The following is a 25,740-nucleotide window of genomic DNA, read 5'->3' as shown; positions in this document are numbered from 1 at the left end:
TCCATTTGAGACCAGCAATAGAACTGAAGGTGAAACATTGGGAATAGATGTTGAGTTTAGCCTGAAATTAATTTTGCCTAAAACATCCTAAGTGCCATATGAATTACAGATCATATTATTAAAGGCATTACCCATATATCTAGGTATAGTCAAAATTGCCTTCACAATAAAAAAAATGGAATGAATTTGGCCAAATTCCACTTTCACAACTTTGAGGCGAAGCAGACAGGCCAAATGGCACGATCTGCAGCCGTTCTGACTGCGATCGCCTCATGACCACAGTGACCAGACACCATGGTCCCAAAACCAGCCACAGCTGCGGTCCTGTATGGGTCACCAGCACAAGCAGTTTTTTGTCACTCCTTTTCAGGCCAACTTCAGGTTGTATCAGCCTGTCCCAGAGTAGCTTCTGGCTGCTTTGGGGGCATATATACAAATGTCTATATGGACAAGAAACCTGGATTCTTATCTGTCCTAAGTTCTAAAAAATATGTATGAGCATAATTCATATTGTGCCAATGTTATAAGTATAATCTATGCTTATATAGAAAACATGATATCAAAAAGAAAGAAATATTCCCTCATAACATAATTTATAAAACACTCACATTTCTTCTGGGTCTCCTTTTCTTCTCTCTCTCTCTCTCTCTTTCTCTCCGTCTTTTTCTTTCCCCAAGAGGGCTTTGCTTCTTCTTGCTTACAACAGTTCTTCTAAAACTCAATTGCCTTTCAAAAAGTTAATGAGGTTGCTTCAGAGAGAGTGAGATATACCTGCATGACAAAGAAGAGAGAAATTTATTTAAGTTGAAATGTTTTAAGAACATTCTTATAAACATTCTCTACTCCTCCACATTTATGGCTTTGACTTTTGCAGATTTGATTATTTATGGATTTTATTAATATGTTCTCCTAATATCTAGGTCCTCCAGTGCAACTCTATGTCAACTTTAACCAAAAGTCACACTGAAGGATCCAGAGATTCCTAAAGAGAGTACTCCACTAGGCATTTGTAGCTCCTCCAATGCAATTCTATGGTCAATGTCTAGCAGATCATGACCACAGAGTTGCACTGGAGGACCTAGGGATTCCTAGAGAAGTGTTCTCTCAGGTAAAAACATAGTATTTTTTGTTATTTGCTGGTTTTTCCACATTCACCGGAGTTCTGTGTCCCTAACCTCAGCAAATGTGGAGGGACGAGTGTACTTCAATAAGTATGCAGCATATTAAGATGAGGGGGGAAAGTGTATACATATATAATATATATTCATCTATATATTCGAGAAATGTATGTCCAAAAATTGTTCCCAAAATCCCAGGTTGACTTATTTATGTGATAGCACCTCGTTCAGATTTTCCCATGGCAAAATCCATAATTTTGGCCCCAAAACTTGCCCTCGACTTATACATGAAGTTGACTTATAGTTGAGTATATACGGTATATCTGCCAGACACTATATAGTACTTATTGTAAATATTATAAGGTGGTATATAAACATTGCAAATAAATAATAAAACCAAAAAGGTAAACTTGCTCTGTTGTTAAATGTATTTATGAAGGCAATTTAAACATAATGGAGTTGCATTTAGTTCATTAAATCTGCTTCCCCCTAAGATTTTAATTCCAACTCTGTCTTGAAAGCTGAGAAAGCTATATAATACAACTGTATCTCAACAACTTCAGTTACCTGGGAAACATGTACTACAGTGTTTAGAATCTTTTGGGATTCAGAACGTGGAAAAGGATAAATACACACCTCAAAGTTCTAAAACAGAAAACAGCATATTCTACCAGAAATGCCTCTCTGATTTACTACCTGCTCCATTCATTCATGTTACTCCTCATCCATGATATTAGATCCACCCAGCTAAGCACTGGACATGAATGAGAGAGTCCTACAATGCCACTGCTGAGTAACTAACATATTTCTCTCTTCCTCACCAAGTGTGGGTGTCCAGTTCAGTTGAAACACAGTGGGAGGGTGTGATGTGGGCAAAGATTAGGTTTAGGCTGTATCGACAGTGCATAATTAGTTTTCCATACAGATACTATTACTAAAATAACGAACAATGCATCTCTGAAAGAGATAAACAATGAGTGGAAATATTTGAAAGAATATGGCAAAAAGTTAGGATGGGATTTAAACTAATAAAACTTAAAGACACATTTAAACTAGGAATCAAAAGAGATCAGTTATGGTACAAAAAGCTGGAAGAAGCTGCTTTACTTATTCTTTCAATATACTCTTTTTTATTCAGTTAACTATTTATTAATAGTGCTATAAAAATGAATGTTTAAATATATATTTGCTGTTTTGCTGGTAAAAACAATGTGAAAAGAAAAAGTCCACTATGATCAGTTTAGTATAATGAAAATAGGAGAGTTTTTTTTTTAATTCCAAGAATATGGATTTAGTAGTAAGGATAAGGAAAATTTTATAAATCAATGAAAATTGCAAAAAGCTCTTTTTTTTTCTTCTTTTTTAGTGTCTATTGTGTGTAGGTGTGTAGGTTTATAAAGTTATTTGTTTGTTGAGTGTTATGTTTTTTCTTGTGTTTGTCTTTTATATTATTACAAAATAAAATTTATTAAAAAAAATAGTTTTCCATGGATGCCAGGTTCTATGTAGGCACAAACCCAACAGTGTGAAGCAGAGACCATGAAGAGGAGATTTCAGAACTGATTGCTCACCACAACTACCACACTGACGATGTAATCCTTCACTGGTTTGAAGGAAGCAACTAGTAATCTAAGTAATTTTCTTCCTGTTACAATAAAGTCTTTGAAAATTGTGCAATTGTGCAGTTTAGGAAGAAAAAGAAAGTCAATAAGTATAACAAAGATAAGTGAGGATGTTCAATAGGACAGGATGGAGAGGATGTCTGTTAAGAAGACTGAAAGGAAAGAATGGATGATAATAGATAGGTAGAAGTTAATGGAATTAGATAGTTAAGGATGGGGATAATAAGAATGTAAGGTATGTAGATGAAATTAAGAGTGTGTAGGAATAGAAGGCATGGGTAACAGGTGGGAAAAGAAGAAGTTGAAATTAGAGGATAGAAGCTGGAGGAGAAGTAAGAGAGGTATCAGATGAAGAGGAGAGAAAGGAAGAAAGGAAAGGAGTGTGTGGTTAGATAGGAAGGATAATGGAAAGGGAACAAGAATGATAGAGGGAAGGGAAGGGAAATTGAGTGGAAGATGGTTGAGAAAGAGATAAGGATGTAAGCCTTTTTTTAATACAGTACAGTAGTGAATGTTTTAATATACAGTCGGCCCTTCTTATACACAGATTTTTTTATACACAGATTCAAGCATTCATGGTTTGAAAATGTTCCCAAAAAGTATACATTTCAAATATCAACCTTGATTTTCCATTTTTTATAAGGGGCACCATTTTGCTATGTCATTATATTTAATGGCACTTGAGCATCCACGGATTTTGTTATCCACGGGGGATCTTGGAACCAAACCCCAGCGTATAACAAGGGTCCACTGTAAATGGTTGTAAGGTGTGTGACTATTGAATAAAATAAAAATAATTTAAAGCATTGTGCAATTTTCAAAGACTATTTGTAGCTCAGGACTTATTCTGCACAAAATTTGCATGTGTTTGGGTGTTGTGTATGTATGCACAAAACAACATTTTTTGTAGTTGGGGATTTATTCTGTAACAGTCAGCATTTTCTGCACATAAAACAGCATTTCCCCCATAGAGAATAATATTTCAGTACAATACTGCTTCTTGAGCTAAAAGCCCATGTGCGAATTTGGTGCAGAGCACATCCCAAACTATGAACCCGATTCTCTTCATCAGTTTCCTGACATTTAAGATTTTGGCCACTTGTAAAATAGTTTTCAACTAGTTTTTCCATCCAAATATCACATCAGTGGTGTCACGTGAAGGTGCAGGAGATGCGGAGCACACCAGGTGACACCCTAAGATGGGTGACACCACTGCTCCTCAGACATCTGTGTTTTGGCAAAAACGGGCTGCCACATTTGCCTGCTTTCCTTTAAAATACTTTAAGAGATGGTGGGAGTGAGGCTAAGCTTAGTGGGAGGAAAAAGGAAGCCCCTCAGGATTTTTTAAAATTAAAATTTCAAATTTCAAAATGTTAAATTTAATTTTTAAAAATTTTATTCTTTTTAAAATTTCTTTTAAAAACATTACATTTTGCCAATCTTCACTATATATACTGTATGTAAATACATTTAGGCTGTGCATATGATATTGTAACGTAAAAGTATAATTTTAATTTTGCTAGTTGTTTATGTTCAAACTATTGTCATTGCATTCAGTAATATACGGGAATTATGTTTTATGAGTAGCCTCAGTAATAAAACTAATACTAAGGGTTCTGTAGCATATGTATGAGAAGAGGTCAACTGGGGGGGTGATATCATGAGTGACCACATCGGGTGGCACCAACCCTAGTGATGCCATTGTATCACATGTGTGCTTTCTCACAAGCCACCAACTTCTTTATTAAAAGTATGCAACGAAGATGTCAAAGTCTCTTGCAACCAACCTCTCACATGCTTTTTCATACTAATCCAAGATTATTGACATTTTCCCTTCCTGTAAAGCAATATAACATTGAAGACAATTTGCCTAAGTAAAATTCATTTGTGTGGAAATGTCATTTGGTATCTTTTCCTTTTAGTTTACACTATACACAGCCACAACACAAAGCTCTCAAAGTTACAAATGAAAAAAACAAGAGAAAAATAAATTATGACATCTAAACATAACTTCACCCTTTGAATTTCAGGTCATTTGCCTGCAAGCTGTTAGATCCAAGGCAAATGGATAGATTATTTTCCTTACACATTTCATTTCTTGCATTTTCTAACCTAATTTATCTTCATCATAAGGTTAACTTTTATGCACATGCTGGTCAACATTTGTGTTCTGAATTTTCTTGCTCCACAACCTTTGAAAACACACACTAGGCATTCTAATATTTCAATGTGGTGTTCAACACATATCATTTCACTTTCATCTCCACAATACCAGCAATGCTTTTGTTGTATTTTAGGATATTCACAGATCAATGTATATTCCTTCAGGGAAGCTGTTTGAACTTTCAGAGAATGACTGATTGACATCAGGAACAAATACCTTTTGCTGTCATAGAACAGTGTGTCATTTATACAAAAATCCACATTAATTAATTCTATCCATACCTACTAGATGTATCAAAAGGCTGTAACAGGTCACTCATATACACTGTGGTACTAATGCATGGTGAAAATACTTTAGTGTATTAATGAATTCAATGTCCCTGTTCAGAATGTGTTTTGTTTTTTTATAAACCTGCATATATTAACCTCTTAATCTACAAATACATTTTCCAATTCCAGGTTCATAAAGGGCCAATTTTTATATCCATTCTATATAGAGTGGTGGTGGGGTATTAAATTTCACAATTCAACAGGACTGTAAGGAGCTATGTCTCCCTACACTTCTAGAGAGGCTCAGGAATTTTACAAAAGTAACCATTTCTATGGTTCTTCTCATACATATTGACAAAGTCAGCAGATACCATCCCCAAGCCAACAAAAAATATAGATGAATGTGCTTGCTGTATATGAATTATACAATCAGGATTATACTACACAGAAAGCTGTAGCTCTCTCATTTTCCTGTCTGTTGTAGGAAATAGCATCTGTTCAGTGCAAGACTTTTTACAGATTAATCCTATTGGCCTAATTTTGTTCATTCATTTATACAAGAACAAATGGGAACACACTATACATGAAGGCAAAAGCCAGCTATGTAAATAGTGTGCATTTTAGGGCTCTAGGTATTTAAAAATTTATTTAGTATTTTTATGTTTAATAAGGCATTATCTTCCCTAATATCTTCTATCTTGCTGTAAAGTCATGAGACTACTGTTTACATCACAGTTTGTTTCTAAACTAACTAGCATGTGATTATATATAACAACGTTCTGCTGGTCCATAAATGAGAAAATCACAGCTGACTCCTTCATTTTTGAAAATATAAAATCCAGTAATTACGCAGATCAAAACTCTGGATTGAAATATTACACTTAATTCACTTCAAAAATCAATCATCTTTTTATTCCTCACTTCCAACACATACATCTTGAGCAAGACCCTCTATTCCCTATGGGGATAAAGAGAAAATCAATCAATCAATCATACACACATGCACTGTGTTTTCCAAGGATCAGCTAAGTTTACACATAGTTTCTTAGGTGAAACTTAATCGGTCAATCTCATTACAAAAGACTAATTCCCAGTTCCCAAAACATTGTTGCTTTCCTTATATGGAATTTTACCATGGCACTCAAAGCCTAGCTTTTACATACACAAAATGTGGTAAGATGCATGTACAGTAATACAATACTGTATTGTAATGGTTACCTTAGCCATAAACATAGATAAACACATGCCTTGTGCACGTAAACCTTAAGCCAAGCCATATACTGCTATGTCAAGATCTCTTGAAAAGCCTCATAAATTCCAGTATTTTTTAACTTAATGTCAACCTAAGAAAAGTCAAAGCTATACAAGAACTTACGAATATACTCAACCAGGACAAAGTGAAATCCTACACACACAGTCTGTCAATATATACACTGAATGGCCCAATTTATTACTCAGATGGTGGATGAGATTACAGGAGTTGCAATACAACAGTACACCATATCAGTAAAGTGTCAGGTTAGAGAAGTGATACTCCCTTTTATCAGGCTCCACCATAACGACAACTTACCAACTGGCATGCTGAATTACCAGTCACATATTATCTCTGCTTGCTGTGCTATTTTGGAAAGCCTTACCATTCTTCCATTCATCTTTGTCAGCCTAATCTACCCATGTGGAAGGAGTGCTTGATATTATATGAAGGTGGTCATCTGACATGAAAACTATGCTAATGCCCATTTTAGCTAGGAAAAGAAATTTTCAAGATGTATCCTTTCTTGCAGGTATGAGTGAGATACTATAAAAGAGTGAGGCATATGGCATCTTGGGGGTTTGCCCAAGCTCCTAATGCCCAAAAGTTCTTGACCAACTTTCTGAACTAAGCTTTCCCACCCAATACCTTGACCAGGAATCAGATGCTCTCTCTCTTTCCACTTCCGCTTGTAGGTAAAAGGGTGAGGAGTGCTGCACTTCACTTTCCTTCTACAGGGATGGAGGCTCAGGCAGAACGTGCCTTCCTGAGTCAGAGCCCTCCCACTGAAAAGGTGACTGGGGCAGCAAGAACCCAGCATTGTCTCCTATTACTGACCAGAGACAACAGGAGAATTTGTGGTTCGTGCTGGACATTCCCCTCCCCTGCCTTATTTGCCAAGAGAACTATTTTTAATTCAGGCATTATGCTAAACAGTCTCAGTCTCCAGTCATGCTGCCACAGTCCAAGACAATATACAGTAACTTTAATATGATTCTCCAGCCACCTACTGTCATGTCTTCAGCATTGTTCTTTAGCTTGTCAGCATAACTAAAACCATATAATCTCCAACACTAATTTTAGGGATTATCCGAATGGTAAAAATAATCCAGGATGAATCCAGGTTGAATCTTTGTTGTTCACATGTAACCCAAATGCACTCAATTCAGGCTGCCAAAACCCCCACTTAATCTGGGATAATCGGTACCAGAATTTTTTCCAAGTTTCTTAAAAAAGATTCGCATCATCGGCAGCATGAATAACGATCCGAATAAACCTGGGATTTAATCCTGCATGCCTGGCTGTATCTTTCCCCTCCAATGAGGGGAGAGGACTCCCCCTCTCTCATTCCCCCTCTGGCCCCACAGTCTCTTGGCAGCCAGCAGCTCTAGGGAGCAGTGGGAGACATTACCACCACTGCCACTGCCTGAAGAGACCTAGCCGGCACCCTTGGGGAGGAGGCACAGAGGTGGTGAGCATGTCTGACCAACAGAACATGGAGAGATGCGAATAGATATGGTTCTGATGAAAAAAAATGGTGTGAATAACACACCCTGAATGCACGAGTTGTCTTATTCACATCATCTCGCTAAAAAAAAGACATTTTAATGGCCTCTTAATCTCCATTGTTAAATGCTTTCCCACCAACAACACCCAACATGTGAAGCCCATACATTAAAATTTACAGTGATTGCTGGTCCTACCCATAACAAATTTCATTTTTCTGTATATTTTGATATTATTTTTACTCAAGAAAAAAACAAGCCCCTATTACTTGGTAAAGTCTTATATTTATTATATTCAGTTGATATAAGGCAGAATCACTACGAACATTATACATGTCACAATTCAATAATGTCAGTTTATTATATTCAGTATATTTAAATAATTGTTTGGTTCTTAACATTTTTCCATTTCCCCTGGGAAAGATGTACCGGAAGGGGGAGAGGGAATCGTATCTGCATTTCTTTTGCTATTCAGTATGAACAACAGTATTTCCTTAATGTTCCCTATTCAATGCTAGATATGTAATTACCTTCAGTTCATAGTCTAGACATTATTGCCTTGGTAGTATTTAAGACTGCTTGTAACATGCTTGCTGTTTCAAGTAAGCTAGGCTAAATCTTGACCAGATAAATTAGCAAAGAATGCAATAAAAGCTGCAATAAAAGAACTTTATCCTCCAAACCTTCAAGTTGCTGCTAAATGAGATTTCTTTGAAATGCAGATCAGTTGAACTAGATTAGTGAATTTTAGCTCCTGTCAACATCATAACAAAATACAAATACAATTGTTCACTGGCCTTATCTCCATGCTTCCATCTGCTGCCTTGTTATTTACTTTCCTTGATTTACTATGCAGATCTAAATAAGGCACATCAAGGAAGGCTTACAACACAATGGATTCTTAAGCTTTACATCAAGGTATTTGAAACTGAAGCCCTGAAAGGGCTGCCATCAAAGACATATCTCTAATGAACTTCCATATCAGAGAAGGTTTGGTATTTAATACTGCTGTGAAAAGAAAAAGCTACAAATCAGAATGGCCTATGAAGCAAAATGCCTGCAAAATGCCTGCAAATCTTGATGAGATTAACACCTACCAGAATTAATAACCCAATAAAAATGATATCTAGTTCTTTGAAGAGTTAAACTTCCAACCCTCACACAAATAATGCTTTGTGTCAAAATGTCAAAATAATAATAATCTGTTGACAAGGTTAAAAGGTTAGGGTAGAATACCCTCCTTCTTTCCTCAGCAAAAGCAATAAATGGAGCAGCTTTTTCGCTTTTGGTTCCATTAAGACATTGTTGACATATCAGAGCTCAAAAAATTAACACAGTCAACAGCATTACCATGGTACCTTCTGTGTCTTCAGAATTTTACAGTACAGTACTTTAGGGAGAGTGCAAGGGGAGGGAGCAACGATTTAAGCTGAAATGACAGCATGTAACATTTGTCCATCAATTTAAAATATCTTATCCATCTTCCCCACAGCAATGAATAGCAGAGTATGGTTATGGTGGTGGTGTTTTGTTTTTGGAGAAACCACCACCACCCCAAAAACCTTGCTGATCTGTTTATAAAGAACCATGAAATGTCAGTGCTATTCAGTGTGGTGACCCCTGAACAGGTCCCTGAGCCATTGGGTGATGATGGTCCCTGGTGAATTTCCAGGAAAGAACAAAACAACTGTAACTAATGGGCACCAATATGGTGCCAAACTGGAAAAATAAAATTGCTTGTCCCCCACACCCCCGAACATCTTTCTCAGTCCCATCAGGCTGCCTGAGAAGCACTGATCTATGTAACATTGTAATAATCTCATTCACAAAACACAAACAAACACACACTAGAAAAGCAAGGTTGATTCTCCTCTTATTTTGATTTTCTGCCTACTATTTCAATACATTATGCAAAGATTAAGTTGTTCAGAAAAATTTCAGGATGAGCATGCAATTGTATACAGCAAAATGTTAGTGACTACCAAATGTGTTGGTAGTAATTGACACTTTGTCTTAGTATTACAGTTTATAAACAAATCTCACATTTTTCAGCACCCCCCTCCTTTGCAGAAATCATTTCAATCATTTATACCCTTCTCTAACAAGAGAAGATCCCACAAGCATGTTCTGTACTATGGATCAATCAACTCCAAACCAAAGTAGACGTGTTGCAGCTCTTGTGCCTGGGAATCATGCTGGAGGCTCACCAGATGATGAAAACTGAAGTATGCTGTGTATGGCTGCCCCACATGGCATCCATTAGCTTCTGGGCATGTCAAACTTCACAACTATCCTACAGTCAATGACAGCAAACACCTTCCTTTTCTTCTTGCCTCCAAACATATACTTGACTCTGTACCCTTCTTCCAGATTACAGGCAGTCTTCCAGAAACAAAGTCTCAAAACAGAAGCAGTATCCCATGGCTATATGCTACAGAAATCACAGTAGTCTTTTTGCTAAATTTGACTTCATATGGTCCAGGTTGCAGGATTCATTACTACCACCAGAGACTGCTCCTTTAATGATATGATAAAACAACAGATTTGCATATGCAAAGGCAGGTGCTGTAACAGGTTTGACTTCTCTTGACCTAAAGCAAGTCAAAGCAGTCCAGGAGCAACTGCTCCCTCTCAGGCATTGTAGCTATGATGGGCAGTCAAAATCCTGCCATCTGCAGCACTGTTGCTTAGAAATGACAACCTGGATAAAAATTAGTCGCTAGATCTTGTATAACTAATTATCACAGCATATTCATCCATATGTTAAATTCCCCAGATGAAAAAGCTATCAAAAGTGGAAAATCCATTACATGATACACTCAATAATCAAAAATTTTAAAGGTGTCTTACAAATTATATCTGTAACTTTATGCTAAGAATTTATATAGAATGTAAGATTTCTATAAACAAAACTGACAATGAGGCATGGCACAATGACACAGAATGCTTGATTACACACCCAATACATACACTTTGTCACCATTACCAGTTTCATAAACTTAGATACAAAATAGGGGAGATATTTTATTTGCTATAGCACTACCATAATAATATATAAGCATTTGAATTAATGGATTCACCACTCCTCTTTCACTGAAGTTTACAGTTAATGCCCAGTATGTTATCTACCACCACACATCAAGGTGCGCATACAGGACATAATTTTGGTAACATGCAAAGATGTCATTCCAAAAAGCCACCCAATGCTGCTTGTCATCTGTTTAATGTAAATAAAATCATATGCTTGTTCATCTATGAGAAATCAAGTGGGAGATCAATATACTTGTGCAAATCAAAGCGCTATATAAACAAAGCATAATAATAATAATAATAATAATAATAATAATAATAATATACTTACAAAAGCTACAACAAAACCATTTAAGCTTTGAAACATTATTTTCTATCTAAGGGCCGAAACAGACAGCTCTAAAGGGGCGGCTTGACACTACCCCATTGTTCATCAAATTGGGGCCTCAGCAAACACATGTTGCGGCCCCAATCCAGCATTTTTGCACCCCAAAAGAAGCAGCAAAATGCCACTCCTTTTTGCAATGGAAAAAAGCTGCCCTTGCCACCACCTGCAGCACGTGGTGACTAAATACCATGTCGCTGGAGTGCCGAAAAGCTACCCCAGTGTGAGCAGTGAGCCGGTGTGACGCCAGCTTCAGGGCAGCGTCAGGGCATGCGGCATCTATAAGCCGGGAAGCTGGTGTAGCGTGCTGGTCTGTGCCGGCTCTAAGTCTGGTGTAGAGCTGGATTTAGAACAGGGACATCAGAGTTTGAATCCACTATCAGTCATGAAGCTAATTGGTGAGCTCTCTCTACACCTGATCTATCATATACGGTTGCATCATACACAGATAAAAGGAAGAACCTACATCTTAAACAGATTACAGGATGAGATGTGAATGATGTTCCTAACTGTAAATGAAAGTATTTTATGACAAAACCATGCAACACCTAAAATTTGTAAAACACGTTGCATGATAAATCGAGGGTTTATTTCTTTGTTTTAAAACACGTGGTCATTGCAGAACTGTATTTCCACTATGTTTAACATGCTTTTTGTGTGTGAATTCTATTCTTGTTATCTGCCACTATTACTCCTATAACAATTGTTGCTATCAGCATTACTACATATAATTTATTATTAAAGAACATATCACTCAAAACAGAAATCTCAGTCATGAATAAAGTGCTGGTTCTTCCTGCACTTTGCTTATTAAGAAGAAATATTTTTTGCTATTATCACTAATATTTATAAAATAAATAAATGCTATCAATATAGAATCATAGAATCTTAGACTCATAGAGTTGGAAGAGACCGCAAGGGCCATCCAGTCCAACCCCCTGCAATGCAGGAACTCTCAATCAAAGCATCCCCAACAGATGGCCATCCAGCCTCTGCTTAAAGACCTCCAAGGAAAGAGACTCCACTACACTCCGAGGAAAGAGTGTGTTCCACTGTCAAACAGCCCTTACTGTCAGGAAGTTCTTCCTAATGTTGAGATGGAATCTTCTTTACTGTAGCTTGCATCCATTGCTCCGGGTCCTAGTCTCTGGAGCAGCAGAAAACAAGCTTGCTTCATCCTCAATATGACATCCCTTCAAGTATTTAAACAAGGCTATCATATCACATCTTAACCTTCTCTTCTCCAGGCTAAACATCCCTAGCTCCTTAAGTCGTTCCTCATAGGGCATGGTTTCCAGACCTTTCACCATTTTAGTCGCCCTCCTTTGGACACGTTCCAGTTTTTCAACATCCTTTTTAAATTGTGGTGCCCAGAACTGGACACAATATTCCAGGTGGGGCCTGACCAGAGCAGAATAGAGTGGCACTATTACTTCCCTTGATCTAGATATTATACTTTTACTGATGCAGCCTAAAATCGCATTGGCCTTGTTAGCTGCCACATTGCACTGTTGACTCATGTTCAACTTGTGGTCTACTTGGACTCCCAGATCCCTTTCACACATAGTCTCATTCAGCGTCATATGCATGACAAGCCAAAGCCCCAAGGGGGTTACAATGTAATATTTGTCATAGGATAAGGAACAAAGGAAGACTTTTTTAGATCAGTTACATATATTTAGAGTGCTTTTCAATATGGAGTGAAGATTAGGAGATTGTATCAAAGGTTGTTTTAAAAAAGATTATTTTAAAGATGGTTTTGAAAAAGGTGGGGATAGGGAGGAAGGCAGCAGCACAAAGGTTGAACAGAGGTAGTTACAAGCATGAGGGGAAGCAAGGGAGAAAGGAAATGATCAGCAATGGTCTCTGAAAGCATAAGAGCAGCACATTATAGCTAGTGTTATATATAAATAGGGAAGGGGGTGGATATTGAACAACAGATTGGGAGCAGTGTGCATAGTCATTATCTACTCTGGAAATAAAGAGTGTGTAGTGCATCCCAGAGAGGACAGAAAGCTAGTAGCATATGGTCAAAGAGCTAAACATACCCATCTCCCTAAGCTGCTCCCCATAGGACATGGTTTCCAGACCATTTATCATTTTGGTCATCCTCCTCTGACCTTGTTCTAGCTTGCCAATATCCATCTTGAATTGTGGTGCCCAGAACTGGACACAGTATTCCAGGTGAGGTCTGACCAAAGCAGAATGATGTGGTACTGTTAGCTCCCAGATTCTAGACATTATATTCCTATTGATGCAGTCTAGAATCACATAGGCTTTTTAACAGCTTAGTTTTGAACACCGCCCCCTACTGTCAGTTGCAACTAGACAGTCATGTCAAGGGAAAGCCTTTACCTTTATCACACTGTTAACTCATGTTTAGCTTGTGGACTACTAAGACTCATAGATCCTTTTCGCATGTATTGTTGTCAAGTCAGGAGTCACCCAACCTATATCTGTACATTTCATTTTTTCTGCCTAAGTGTAGTATCTTCCTCCCTGTTGAAATTTATTTTGTTAGTTTTGTCTCAGCTCTCTAATGTTAAAGTCATTTTGAATTCTGATCCTGTCCTCTGGGGTATTAGCTACCCCTCCTAATTTGATGTCATCTGCAAATTTGATAAGCCTGACTGCTACTGTTACTGCCCTGAATATTTATTTGCATGCCCTGTTCAAGTCTTCAGTCCACAAAGTCATAGACTATCTATTCTTAAATTCAAACACTTTTGCCTGATTACTTTAATAGATTGGGCTTGAATATGGCAACAGTTCCAGCGTATAGCTATGGATTGACATATTAGTAAAAACACCAAAATAACTAACAGGCCAAAGGACCTTTATGCTCAAACCTGTTTACGTTATATACTATGAGCTATCACTTCTAAAACCACAACTAGATATTTATTTGCTTCTCTGATCTAAGTATGAACCTGACCCTTAGCAAACAGTGACTTGTTTTGGAGCTACGCTAAGCAGAAGGTAGCAACATATGCCCCAAGCCCCAAGTTGGATGCTCTTTCTACAGTCCAATGTGCTTGTCAAAAGATGTTAAAATCACAAATCTACTTTGTCTAGAAATACTTTATTACAGTACAAAGAAAACGATTCTTTCATTTCTTCATGTGCATGCAAAAATTGAAAAACATTTTTATGGGCCCAGCTGAAATTGATTGAGAGATGTTTAAAAATAAATGACAACATTTTGGAATGAAATCTACAAAGCCTGAATATCAAAGGTTTGATGGCAACATATTTTTAAAACACCACTGCATAGTAAGCAACTCATTAGGCAGACACATGACCACTGCAAGAAGAATAATTACCTTCTCTTACAGACATAAAAAGCTAAACTTATTAGTATTATTACAAGCAACTTAAGACACTACTTATTATTCACTGTGTTTGCTCTTACAAAGATCTGTTGAAATTCAAAGAGAACCTAACATTTTTATTTATTATAACACAGTGTGCTATCGCTATCGGACACTCTTTAGAGTAAAAACCCAAATCAACAACCGGCCACATTAAAGCAAATTTCTGACCTGGAAATGTGTTAGGAACCAAAGCAAGCCAAGGGAGAGCCCAAGGGTGATTTTGCATATAAAAAGAACCCACCTCTATGTATGCTCCAGAATTCTCCCTGAACGGATTACAGCTGATGTGAAACCATCACCACCAGCAGTGCAGACACAAGCTCATTCTTGAGCCAGGTGCTTCCTTGCTAAACCATATGGGTGGCTGAAGTGGTGGTTGTCTTCTCTCCTGCATAAAGTCTGGAGAGAAATATGATGGTCCCTTGGGGAATTATGCAATACGTCAGAAGGGAAAGTAGGAAGGTAAAGAATATTCACAAACTTTCTCATTCTCAACAAGAAAATTATCAATTGTCACTAGTCTTATGTTCTGAAAAATTAATTTGTGACAAAACAAAAACAAAACCATCTACCCATCCCAAAAGATGTGGCACATAGCATCTCTTGCCCTTGGTTTTTCACACAGTTTTTTTTCCCTCCAAAAGACATACAACACCCATGATTTTTTTCTCCATTTGTATTCTTCCTTCTGGAAAAACATGTGAACTTGGTTTGTATGTGTTTTTTGCACAAACTGATTCAGCATCATCTGCCATGTGACTATATTCTGCACAGCACATCATATACAGTTCAAACTGAAAAAAATATTTATTCGTTGTTGGATTATGGTAATGCTAAAAAGGCAGATGCAATACATTGCATAAATAATTCTGTAATTTTTAATGGCTTGAAACATTCCAAATTGTATTCATAGTTCATTCTGATGCATCAGATTATCCAGGAGGCAACAATAATAACATTGATCGTCTTCTTCAACCACTTATACTCATGCTACAAAATAGCATTAAGTACATTTTCAAACATTTGTAGTTTAAAATGCTGTAAATTACACATGCTCAACCTTCCCAGTGTGGGTCTTTTTAAAATAAAAATGATGTAAGTACTCATAATCTATATTGTATGTATCTTAAGTAAGTGAGTTGCAAATAGCACATGAATTCATCTTGCAGTTGCCTAGCTTAGATCTCTACTGGTGGCACAGAGAAGTAGCTCAAGATGGGTTTTCTAATAAACACTAACAATTAGCCTTACCTCAGTTCCCATGTCATCCTGCAATTAAGGGTGGTGCCATTATGTTTGGTGGGGGAGTGCCACCCCATATCAGCTGAAATCATCCCCAAAGCTTGATCCCACTCTCTGCTATCCCACTCATCCTGTAGAGGCAGCACTCACTCACTGTAGGTTCACTACGAAAATTTTGGTCAGCAGAGACACCTATATCTTTTATGTTGTCCACCACCATAATTGGGCACAATATCCCTGCACCCGTTTTCACCATTCCCAATGGGAAAAAGAGTCCTTCCGGTTTTATCTCTACCTGTATAGCTTCAAAGAGGACAATGGAACTGAATGCCTTCTGATTAGTGGTATGCCCTGCCCATTTGAATTACAGCCTCTCTTGTTCTTTTTTGGTGTGTTGTCTAATAGTGTCCCCAGCCAATCAGTATTGTACAACAGTCAAACACGCAACCTCCCCAACTGGGACAGCTTTCGAAGTGTGAAACAACCTAAGACTACTTGTTTCACACTAAAGGGGCTTTCTGGGAAAGCATGCAAGTGAAATTCAGCAGCAGGAAAAGAAAGGAAATTCCGGTGTTAAGCTGGCAGTACTTCAGAGCTACATGTTTGGCTATGAGAGTTCAAAGGAGAAAGAGACAGCTAAGCAGCCACCTACTATGCACCCAGCTGTCTTTATCTTCTGATGTTGAGAGGACACCCCAATAATGTTGCAGGAAATTTGCTGACATGTTGGCCATTTCTGGCCAGAGTCAGAGCAGTTCTTTGGTGAGGATCTGATTTGCTAGTCTGTGAAGCTGGGCATCAAGTAGCTGTAGTTTATTGTCCATTATTCTCATTTGAGGTTCTTGTGTCTGGTGTCTTTATTCCCATTGTGCGTCAGCAACTCTTTTCCATCACCATCATTTCTTCTCTCTGTAAGTGCTTTCATATGAAAAAGTTCAAGTTCCTGTCTCAAACATTACCCCAAGAATCAAGGTGCTACTCAGTGAAATTCAAACATAGGCTTCTTACTAATGACAGCCAAAAGCCTATGAGGTGAAACAGAGGTAGGATGAGGACCCTTCTGCTTTTAGCAGAGACTAGTGATGCTGCTAGAGAGTTTACTGTCTTGGATCCTAGAGGTCCCACGAATTCTAAAATGTTCAATATGCTATTCATAGGGCAGTCTGCACATGACATTCAAAGGAAATTACAAAACCTGGAGGGAGCCAGGAATGTGTATATCTCAACTGATTGAAATAGCTTATAGAGTATTCCCAAACAGAAGTTCTGAAGAGCAGAAAGAAAAAGGCAGAAGTCAAGAAAAGGGATATGGCGATTCAAGCCTCCCTGCTAGCTGCAACCCTTTCAGGAGAGCCAGCATGGCATAGCGGTTTGAGTATTGGACTGCAACTCTGGAGAGAAGGGTTCAATTCCTGGCTTAGACATGAAACCCACCAGGTGACCTTGGGCAAGTCACACTCTCTCAGCCTCAAGGGAAGGCAAAGATTCTCTAAGTCATACTGTAAGGTTATTATTTGAGAAACTGGAATGTGTCCAAAGGAGGGCGACTAAAATTGTGAAGGGCCTGGAAACCATGCCCTATGAGGAACAGCTTAGGGAACTGGGGATGTTTAGCCTGGAGAAGGAAGGTTAAGAGGTGATATGATAGCCCTGTTTAAGTATTTGAAGGGATATCATATTGAAGAGGGAGCAAGCTTGTTTTCTGCTGCTCCATAGAACAGGACCTGGAACAATGGATGCAAGCTCCAGGAAAAGAGATTCCACCTCAACATTAGGAGGGACATCCTGACAGTAAGGACTGTTCGACAGTGGAACACACTCTTTCCTCGGAGTGTAATGGAGTCTCCTTCCTTGGAGGTCTTTAAACAGAGGCTGGATGGCCATCTGTCAGGGATGCTTTGATTGAGAGTTCCTGCATGGCAGGGGTTGGACTGGATGGCCCTTGTGGTCTCTTCCAACCCAATGATTCTAAGATTCTAGGTTTCAGGCCTACTGTCTGTCTTTTGGCTATCACTAATAAAGCTGAATTATTATACATTTTCCCTTCAAGATGAAATTATTTCTCATCTTTGTGTTTTATATCTACAGCAGTAAAAATTATTATCAACTGGACGATTGCAATTTTTAACTACTAATGGAATTATTTTTGTTTGCATTTTAGTCACAGCAGTAAAATTTATTCCCACAAATACTACCACATTTCTTTTTATTATCAGTTTCTTACAGTTACCGTAGCAATAACATTTATATTTAGCAGCACTGTTACAATTATCAACTGCTAATGGAATCGTTATTTTTGTTTATTTTCTAAAATACTGCTGAAATGTTTAGATACTTTAAACTTACTGTAAATGAAGAAGATAACAACAGGATTATGCCTACCCCAATTTTTAAAAAAAGACATGGAAGGGCAGAAGGCTCTGGTACCTGTTAAATATGTCCATTTCAAACCTTGCTAGGGCTAATTAGCAAGGACAAGAGGTTGTGTGAAAAATATTGGTAAATATTGAGAAGGGAAAGATAACAGATTCATTTTATATTCTAATGTAGGATTTAGTATCCCTTCTTCTTCTTATTATTATTATTATTATTATACTTTATTTATATAGCGTTGTAGATATACACAGCACTGTACATACAAACAATAAAATGGATAAAGAAAACCTGCCCATGGCATACAATCTAAGGCGTACAATCCCTCTACTTTTTCTCACCTACAAAGATTACTGGGAGAGCAAAGGAAGATGGATGTGTTCTGCTCTCGGTTTCCCCCAGAAGTAGCAACAACTACTATTCATATGTGAAGAGGAGCCAACAGAATATTTTCCTCTACACCCAAAAGGCACACAGCCTTCAAATATCTCAAGAAACAGAAATGCATGCCAAGCTATACATTGATATAATTTATGTGTTGGTGCCAGGACTGTAGCAAGAGAAGAGCCAGAATGAGAGCACTGCTCTCCAATAATAATTGTGTTTCCCTGAATGAACTTCTAATGAATTCTAATTTGGAGGGGCAGCGCTCTTCCATAACTACATTTTGCCCTTCCATAGCTACACTCTTGATTTACACCAGCACTTCTTCTGGCTCATGGGAGTACTGGGACTCTATTAATGTATTGCATGGATAAATCATGCATCCCTCTGCACAAGAATGTATTTAGTAGCACACTAGGACTGCTTAAATTAAAAGTGAACTAATTGTCCAACTCAGCACTACAGCCACAATCCTTCAAGCTTTCTAGTGAAACACCATTAATTTCTACAGGTACAAATTTATAAAAAAAAATTGCAGATTGTGTATTTTGATCTCGCAGTTTTTGTTACATTAAGCTAACAGCTTTTTGCCACATTTAAAACAGTATTGGGGAGAAGGGTAATCACCACATGTAATGGGATAAGGGAAATTATTGAAGGGGAAAAGAGAAGTCTTAGGTCCAAAACACACTGCAGAAATAATCCAGTTTGAGACCACTTTAACTACCCTGGCTCAGTGCTAGTGAATCCTGGAAATTGTAGTTTGTTGTGGCACCAGAGCTCTCTGACAGAGAAGGCTAAATGTCTTACAAAACTACAGTTCCCAGAATTCCCTAGCATTAAGCCAGGGCAGCCAAAGCAATCTCAAACTGGATTATTTCTGCAGTGTGTTTTGGGCTTTAGAGTTCTTGTATATTCCCAACTGTCCAATCTAGTTCACCATAAGGAAGCAGCCAGCATATTACTCCATTAGGAACCATGTGTATGGATCAACTCTGTATTAAATGCGCACTGGATTGTTTGTACAGGATAGTACATTTATGCCATACATTTAGAATGAGAATGCTGATACAGATGAAAATCCTATTGAACTTAATGCAGTATGGATATTCATACTTAAAACAAAAATTTCAGTACACACCAGTTTTAGCTGCAATTCATGATCCAGCAAGTGACATATACAAAGGCCCCGTTCACACTAGCGGTTTTTTTAACAAGTAGATCAGGGGAGATTTGATTACTTATGTTTACCCTGATTGAATCTCTCAGTGGCAATTTAACCCTGATGAAGTTCACATTACCTTTTGAATCAATTTAAAATGGAGCCACCTCCCTCCTGGATGTCCCAAAAAGGAGCAGGACCAAGTTCCCATTGGCAATGCCCTGGTGTTTTTGAAAAGAAACAGGTAAAAACTCAGTCTTGGAAAAACCCAGTTAAGGGGGATTTGCACCAGACCCCCTTGAATTCAGATTGGGAAAAACCGGTACAAGTGTGAGTAACCCCCTTTTAAATCAGTTTGCAAACCAGTTTATGACGTAGTGTGAACGGCCCCAAAGAAATGCATGTCTGTATGCAGTCATCCAAACAGAGTTTAAGCAACAGATCCCATGGAAGAGACTGGTAATGGACCCTATTCCCAGAGCCAGTTGTAGCGTTAAACCAGATTTGAATCTAAATTTGCAGTCTTGATTTTACCGGTTAAGCATAAATTGCGGTTTTCCAAAAACCAGGAAGTAATTCCTGGCATGTAAAACTAGCTGTTAACTCTGGTTTGACTTTTTTTAATGTGATACGCTGAGGATTGCAAGATAACTGTTTTTAGAGATGAAACAGTCTAATTGTGGGATTTATACTCAAGATAAATTCAAAGGTCCAGATCAATTATTTTTGCCATCTCAATTTTCCAGTCCACTTTTCAGTTATCCTCTTGTGAAGTATGTATTTTACAAATGTTTATTCTAAGAAAATGGAATTTTTGGAAATGAAGTTAGTTTCCTCAGTCTACATGCCTTACTCACATTCATATCCTATTAATTTCTCCATCTGCTTATCCTCTTTCTTTTCTACCTTTTCTTTTTTTTTCTTTCCCCCTTTCATTGCATTTATAGTTTAAAAATCTAATTAAAAGTCTTCAAAAAGCCCCAGAAAGTAATTAATTAAGAAGGGACAAAACACTCGCCACATTATAGTTTAGCACTGTATTATGTAAGAATTCACAGAACTACACATATGTCAAATTTCATCTGAAAAGGAAATACTTAAAATTTGCTGGTTGCATTACATGCAGAACTCTCAAAGTGGGATTAACAGTACTCATGCTGCTTCTGTTTTTGAAGAAAACAGACTAAAAGTAACACACAAAGCCATGCTTAGATGGCTTATGGCATCTAGTTTAACACTGAATGCTGAGATGCCAGCTGTCACACAAAAGAGGTCAAGTGCACTCCTTTTACACCAGATGCATTTATGAAATATTACACTATCCATCATAGGAGATAGTTAAAGGAAGAAATAAAGGTTCTTCCTTATACCTTTGGCAAATAATTATTAAGATTTTTCTGGCATAAGGCTTTTTGGGACAAACCATGAGCCCCACAAAAGGCACAAGTACTGGAGATTACTGCATCAAGAATACATGCATATGCAAGTACAATATGCACAAACAGACATCTACATACAAACATGATGCATTCTAGGCTTCTATAACTTCTTTATAAACCTCCTTTGCCTTCTGTAGTATAAGAACAACATCCAGTTACTGCTGTCCATCCCACTGTGGCTTTGCAGGGCACAATTCAGCATAAAGGAACAAGAAAACATGCACTGTCTTACAGTGAACTACTCCACAAATGAGTACCTTCCAGCACTAGATATCTCTAGCTCTCTTAAGGCTCTAAACATCTTTTCTTACCACACTAGTCCGCCACAAGTAGCAAACCTAATATACTTGACACTCAGTGCATATCACACCCGTCTTCTTTACAACAAAATTATTTTCAGTCATAATCATTAAATGAAACAAATACTCTTCTTATTTCCCATCTATAGGCTTGCCATATAAGGTGTCCCTCATATAAAATAGGAAAATCAAGGTTAGCTGTTTGGAATGTATATATTTTTAAAATATTTTCAAGCCATGATTACTTGAATCCATGGATTAAAAACATCCGTGGATATGGAGGGCTGATTGTAAGAATTTACCCACAGTAAACACAGTAAATGTCTGCCATTTTAAATGTGGGTTTATCTATCTATGCATCTATTTCTTCTGGAATCCCTGTAATGATTGCCATGTCTTTGCATTATCTGTTGGCATGCTTATAGCTCTGATAAAAACAGGAAAGAGGTGAAAAAAACCATCATCTATGCTCCTTCCAGAGACCAGGTTTCTCTACATTATTAAGGTCCAATTGGCAATATTTGCCAACATTTACCCAGGACCCTGAAATAGCAAAAGCAAGCTCCCCACTCCTTCATACTATACAGGGTCGTTTTGTGCAGTCTCTCTCTGGTTCCAGATGGACCGCTAGACGCTTACCTTTTAAAAATGAAATCTCATAATCCAGGCCAGCTAATAGTCCTAACAGGTACCAGGTAGTGCACCTAACACCTGGATTTAATCTGGCCAATTTGGTCACTTGGCTAATATCCACACAACTCTTGAAAATGTCCACTGGACTCACCTTTCTGCTGGGAAGTAAAGGGGCTGAAGACACAAAACTATAACTCACAATTGAGGGCGAATGAACAGGAAAACTATAACTCACATTTGAGGATGAATGGTCATTGCATCTAAGGAAGTGATTTGATACTCACAAGTGTTCGTTGAAATACAAATCAGTCTTAAAGGAGGTGCTAGTTCCCTCTTCCTGCCCTTTGTCCTTACATTGCACAGACCAGCAGGGCTACTTCTGTATGTAGGCACAGAATATTTTTCAAAAGGAAGCTGTAGACACCCGCCCTGTGTCCTACCTCTTCCTCTACTTTACTCAAGGAAATTCCAAGGGAAGGAAGGAGAGAAGGAGGAGAGAGCATAGGCTTCAGTTAATGAACGCTTTGGAACAGTTCTCAGAAATCGCGCCCTCTGGAACGGATGTAGCATGTGATTGGAATGCCCGGCGGTAGCGGCAGCATTCCCTTGTGCAGTAAGATGCGTTCCTAGCCCCATCCCGTTCCGTGCACGCCCGTGCGTTCCCCCATTCTGGAACGCAATGGGCCCATTTCAGGGCCCACACGATAAACATCTATCTATTCAGAGTTTACGAAGAAATCAATCCCAGAAGGATAAATCCTATCTATTCATGCTCTTTAAAGACCAAATTCTGAAAGATCAGTTAAATGTGCAACAGCAAGACAATTAACAAGAAATGAGTTCTATGGATAGCACTCAGGTAGGAAAAGTTAGCAATACACTATGTTAAAATATCATCTGTATTATACACATTAATTTTCAATGCCATCAAGTAATTCACTCCAAAATTCTATTTCTAGAAAAAAAATGTTTTCTGTCACTGTCAATTTAAATTCTAAACCTATCCAATAATTTAATAATCTTAAGAAAAGGATTATTTTCTTTTCTATTTTAATATATTGACACCTTTTCATACATAAAAGTATAATTTAAAAAATTAAATTTTCAGTCCACTTAACTGTAAAACTGCATAGTCCAAAGTTCTCTAGCTTGCCTGCAAGAATATCATGGAGGACTCTCTCAACATCCTTAGTAAAATCAAAATATACTTCATCCACAGCACTCCTTTAATTTCTCAAAGCTTGTAGCTATCAAAAAAAGAGATATTAGTTTTGCATGATTTGTTGTAGAGAAACCCATATTGTTTCTTAGTAATCACAACACTCCATTCTAAGTGTGCACAGACTGTTTAATGATCTGTTCTAGGACTTTTCCTGGTATCATCATCAAACACTACTTGGTAGTTGCTTGGGTCCTCTTTTTTGCCCTTTTTGGAGATGGGAACAACATTTGGGCTCCTCCAATCTGCTGGTATCTCTCTTGTCCTCCAATTTCTCAAAGATTATTGACAGTAACTCTGAGATTACATCCACAACTTTCTTTAATACTCTTGGAGGCTGCTTATCTGGCCCAATATACTTTTATACACTCAACTATGGTCCCATACAGACAGGCCAAAATAAAGCTGCTTCGGGTCACTTTGGAAATATGCTCTTTAAATTGTGCATGTGTCCTAAGAGTCCAGAAGTCACGCCATAGCCATGCTCCAGTCCTAAGGACTAGAGCATGGCTTTGGTGTGGCTTCTGGACTCTTAAGACCCATGCAACATTTAAACAGCATACTGTCTGTATGGGTCCTTGAAGTAGATCTCATTTATAAGTCAAGGGTAAGTTTGGGAGCCAAAATTATGGGTTTTGATATGACCCATGGATAAATCAAGGGTAAAACTTAGGGGTGTGTAATAAAGGATATAAAAGACGAAGCAAAGGAAAATGGTGCCAAAATTCTGGCAGGCATAACTGTTTGTGGTCAGCCTAAAGTCTGGAAGAATGAGAGAATAGAGGGGGAATCAGTGCTCCCGGGATGAACTAAGTGCTCCCAGGATGGACAAGGTGCTTGCCTTTTGCCACTCTACTCAGAGAATTGGATAGTTCCTTTTTTAATATGAGATACATACAGTCACACACCCCATTACTTCTTCCTGGTGCACTGAGGCTTCTTCCGGCACAGCATACGCTGGAAGCCACGTAAGTCGCACCGCACTGTACACTGTCCCATGGATATGTCGACCCAGGTTTTTGGGATCAATTTTTTGACTAACATTTCTACAGCTTTGGCTATGTTGGGCTATAATCTCCTCAGTGCATGATTTATTCTATTTTCACTAGTTAGACTACTGTTTTCCTTCTGGGAGAAGACTGAGGCAAAGAATATATTAAACAGTTTGGCCTTCTTTATATCCCACGTTAGCATTTTATTATCTTCTCTACACAGTGGCCCGACTATCTCCTTGTTCTCCCTCTTACTTCAAACATTGTAAAAAAAACAGATAATCTTTTTATTATTTTTAACCTTTCTAGAAAGCCTGAGTTTATTCTGAGCTTTAGCCTTCTAACTTTTCCTTTATTGTTTGTATTTCACTTTGATGGTTTCTCCCTTCTTCTATTTCTCATTCCTCTTTTAAATCTCAGTTCATCTGAAATTCTCTGCACATCCACCCTGGTATCCTTAGGTGGTTTCCTTAGACACTTCCCACTTTTCCTCCTCATTGGAATTGTTTGCAACTGTGCCTTCAATTTCTCACTTTAAAGAAACCCCTATGTGCCATGAACACCCTTCCCTTTGAGAATTTCTGACCATAGGATTCACCCGGTATTTCCCTAAGCTTTCTTGGCATTAACAAAGCAATTTATATAACAAGTATAATGTTAGTAACAGAAAAACAGAGAGCTTCAAGAAAGCTGTCAAGATGGATCTCTTCTGGCAGGCCTTCCCGGAATAGAACCCGGCCATGTAACGCTCCCCCCCACAGACATATATGTCTTCACTTATATATAAGACTCGACCGACCGTTATTTTATTATCGTACTGTTTTTAGATTTTATCATTTGTACTTTTAATGCATAGAATTGTTTAATCCTTTTTAAGGGGGGGAATTGTATATGTGATGTCCTGCCAGGACTGATTGGACTTCCCCCTGCATTTTCTTTTATTTTGGTTCAGGCCATAGATTATTTTAGTATAGAAAAGTTTATTGTATTAGTTTGTGGGAGGAGCTGTAGGTTTCCCCTGCATTATTTCCAGGTTTGGTTTGCCCTTGCCCAGCATGCTCTGCTGTAGCTAGAGGTTTTTAGTTGGGAGCAGTCTTTGCTGAGAGCAAGCAGAGAGCTGTCTTTTGGTGGCAAGCAGGCCCAGACAGCCGGAAAGGGCATTTCTTACACCTCAGCTGAATTAGTTACCATCAGCAAGAAAATAGAGGAATCCAGGAGCTGAAAGACCGTGCACCAGTACCTTTTGTTTAGAGCTGGGGAGGAGAAAACTCTTTATTT

General features: G+C 38.1%; 1 protein-coding gene across 1 annotated transcript in view; it reads right to left on the bottom strand.

The window, feature by feature from the left end:
* Window positions 1-25,740, bottom strand: part of FOXP2 (forkhead box P2) — a 475,962-nt gene that overhangs the window by 391,284 nt on the left and 58,938 nt on the right. Inside the window, exon 2 of the mRNA XM_089524323.1 lies at window positions 609-771. The gene's annotated coding sequence lies outside the window, so the exon portion shown is untranslated. The remainder of the gene's footprint in view (window positions 1-608; window positions 772-25,740) is intronic.

The sequence above is a fragment of the Sceloporus occidentalis genome, unplaced genomic scaffold (genome assembly GCF_023333645.1).
Source record: "Sceloporus occidentalis isolate IW3139 unplaced genomic scaffold, rSceOcc1.0.p SCAF_5, whole genome shotgun sequence".
Taxonomy (NCBI): Eukaryota; Metazoa; Chordata; class Lepidosauria; order Squamata; family Phrynosomatidae; genus Sceloporus; species Sceloporus occidentalis.
This window is presented reverse-complemented; position numbering and strand designations above follow the sequence as displayed.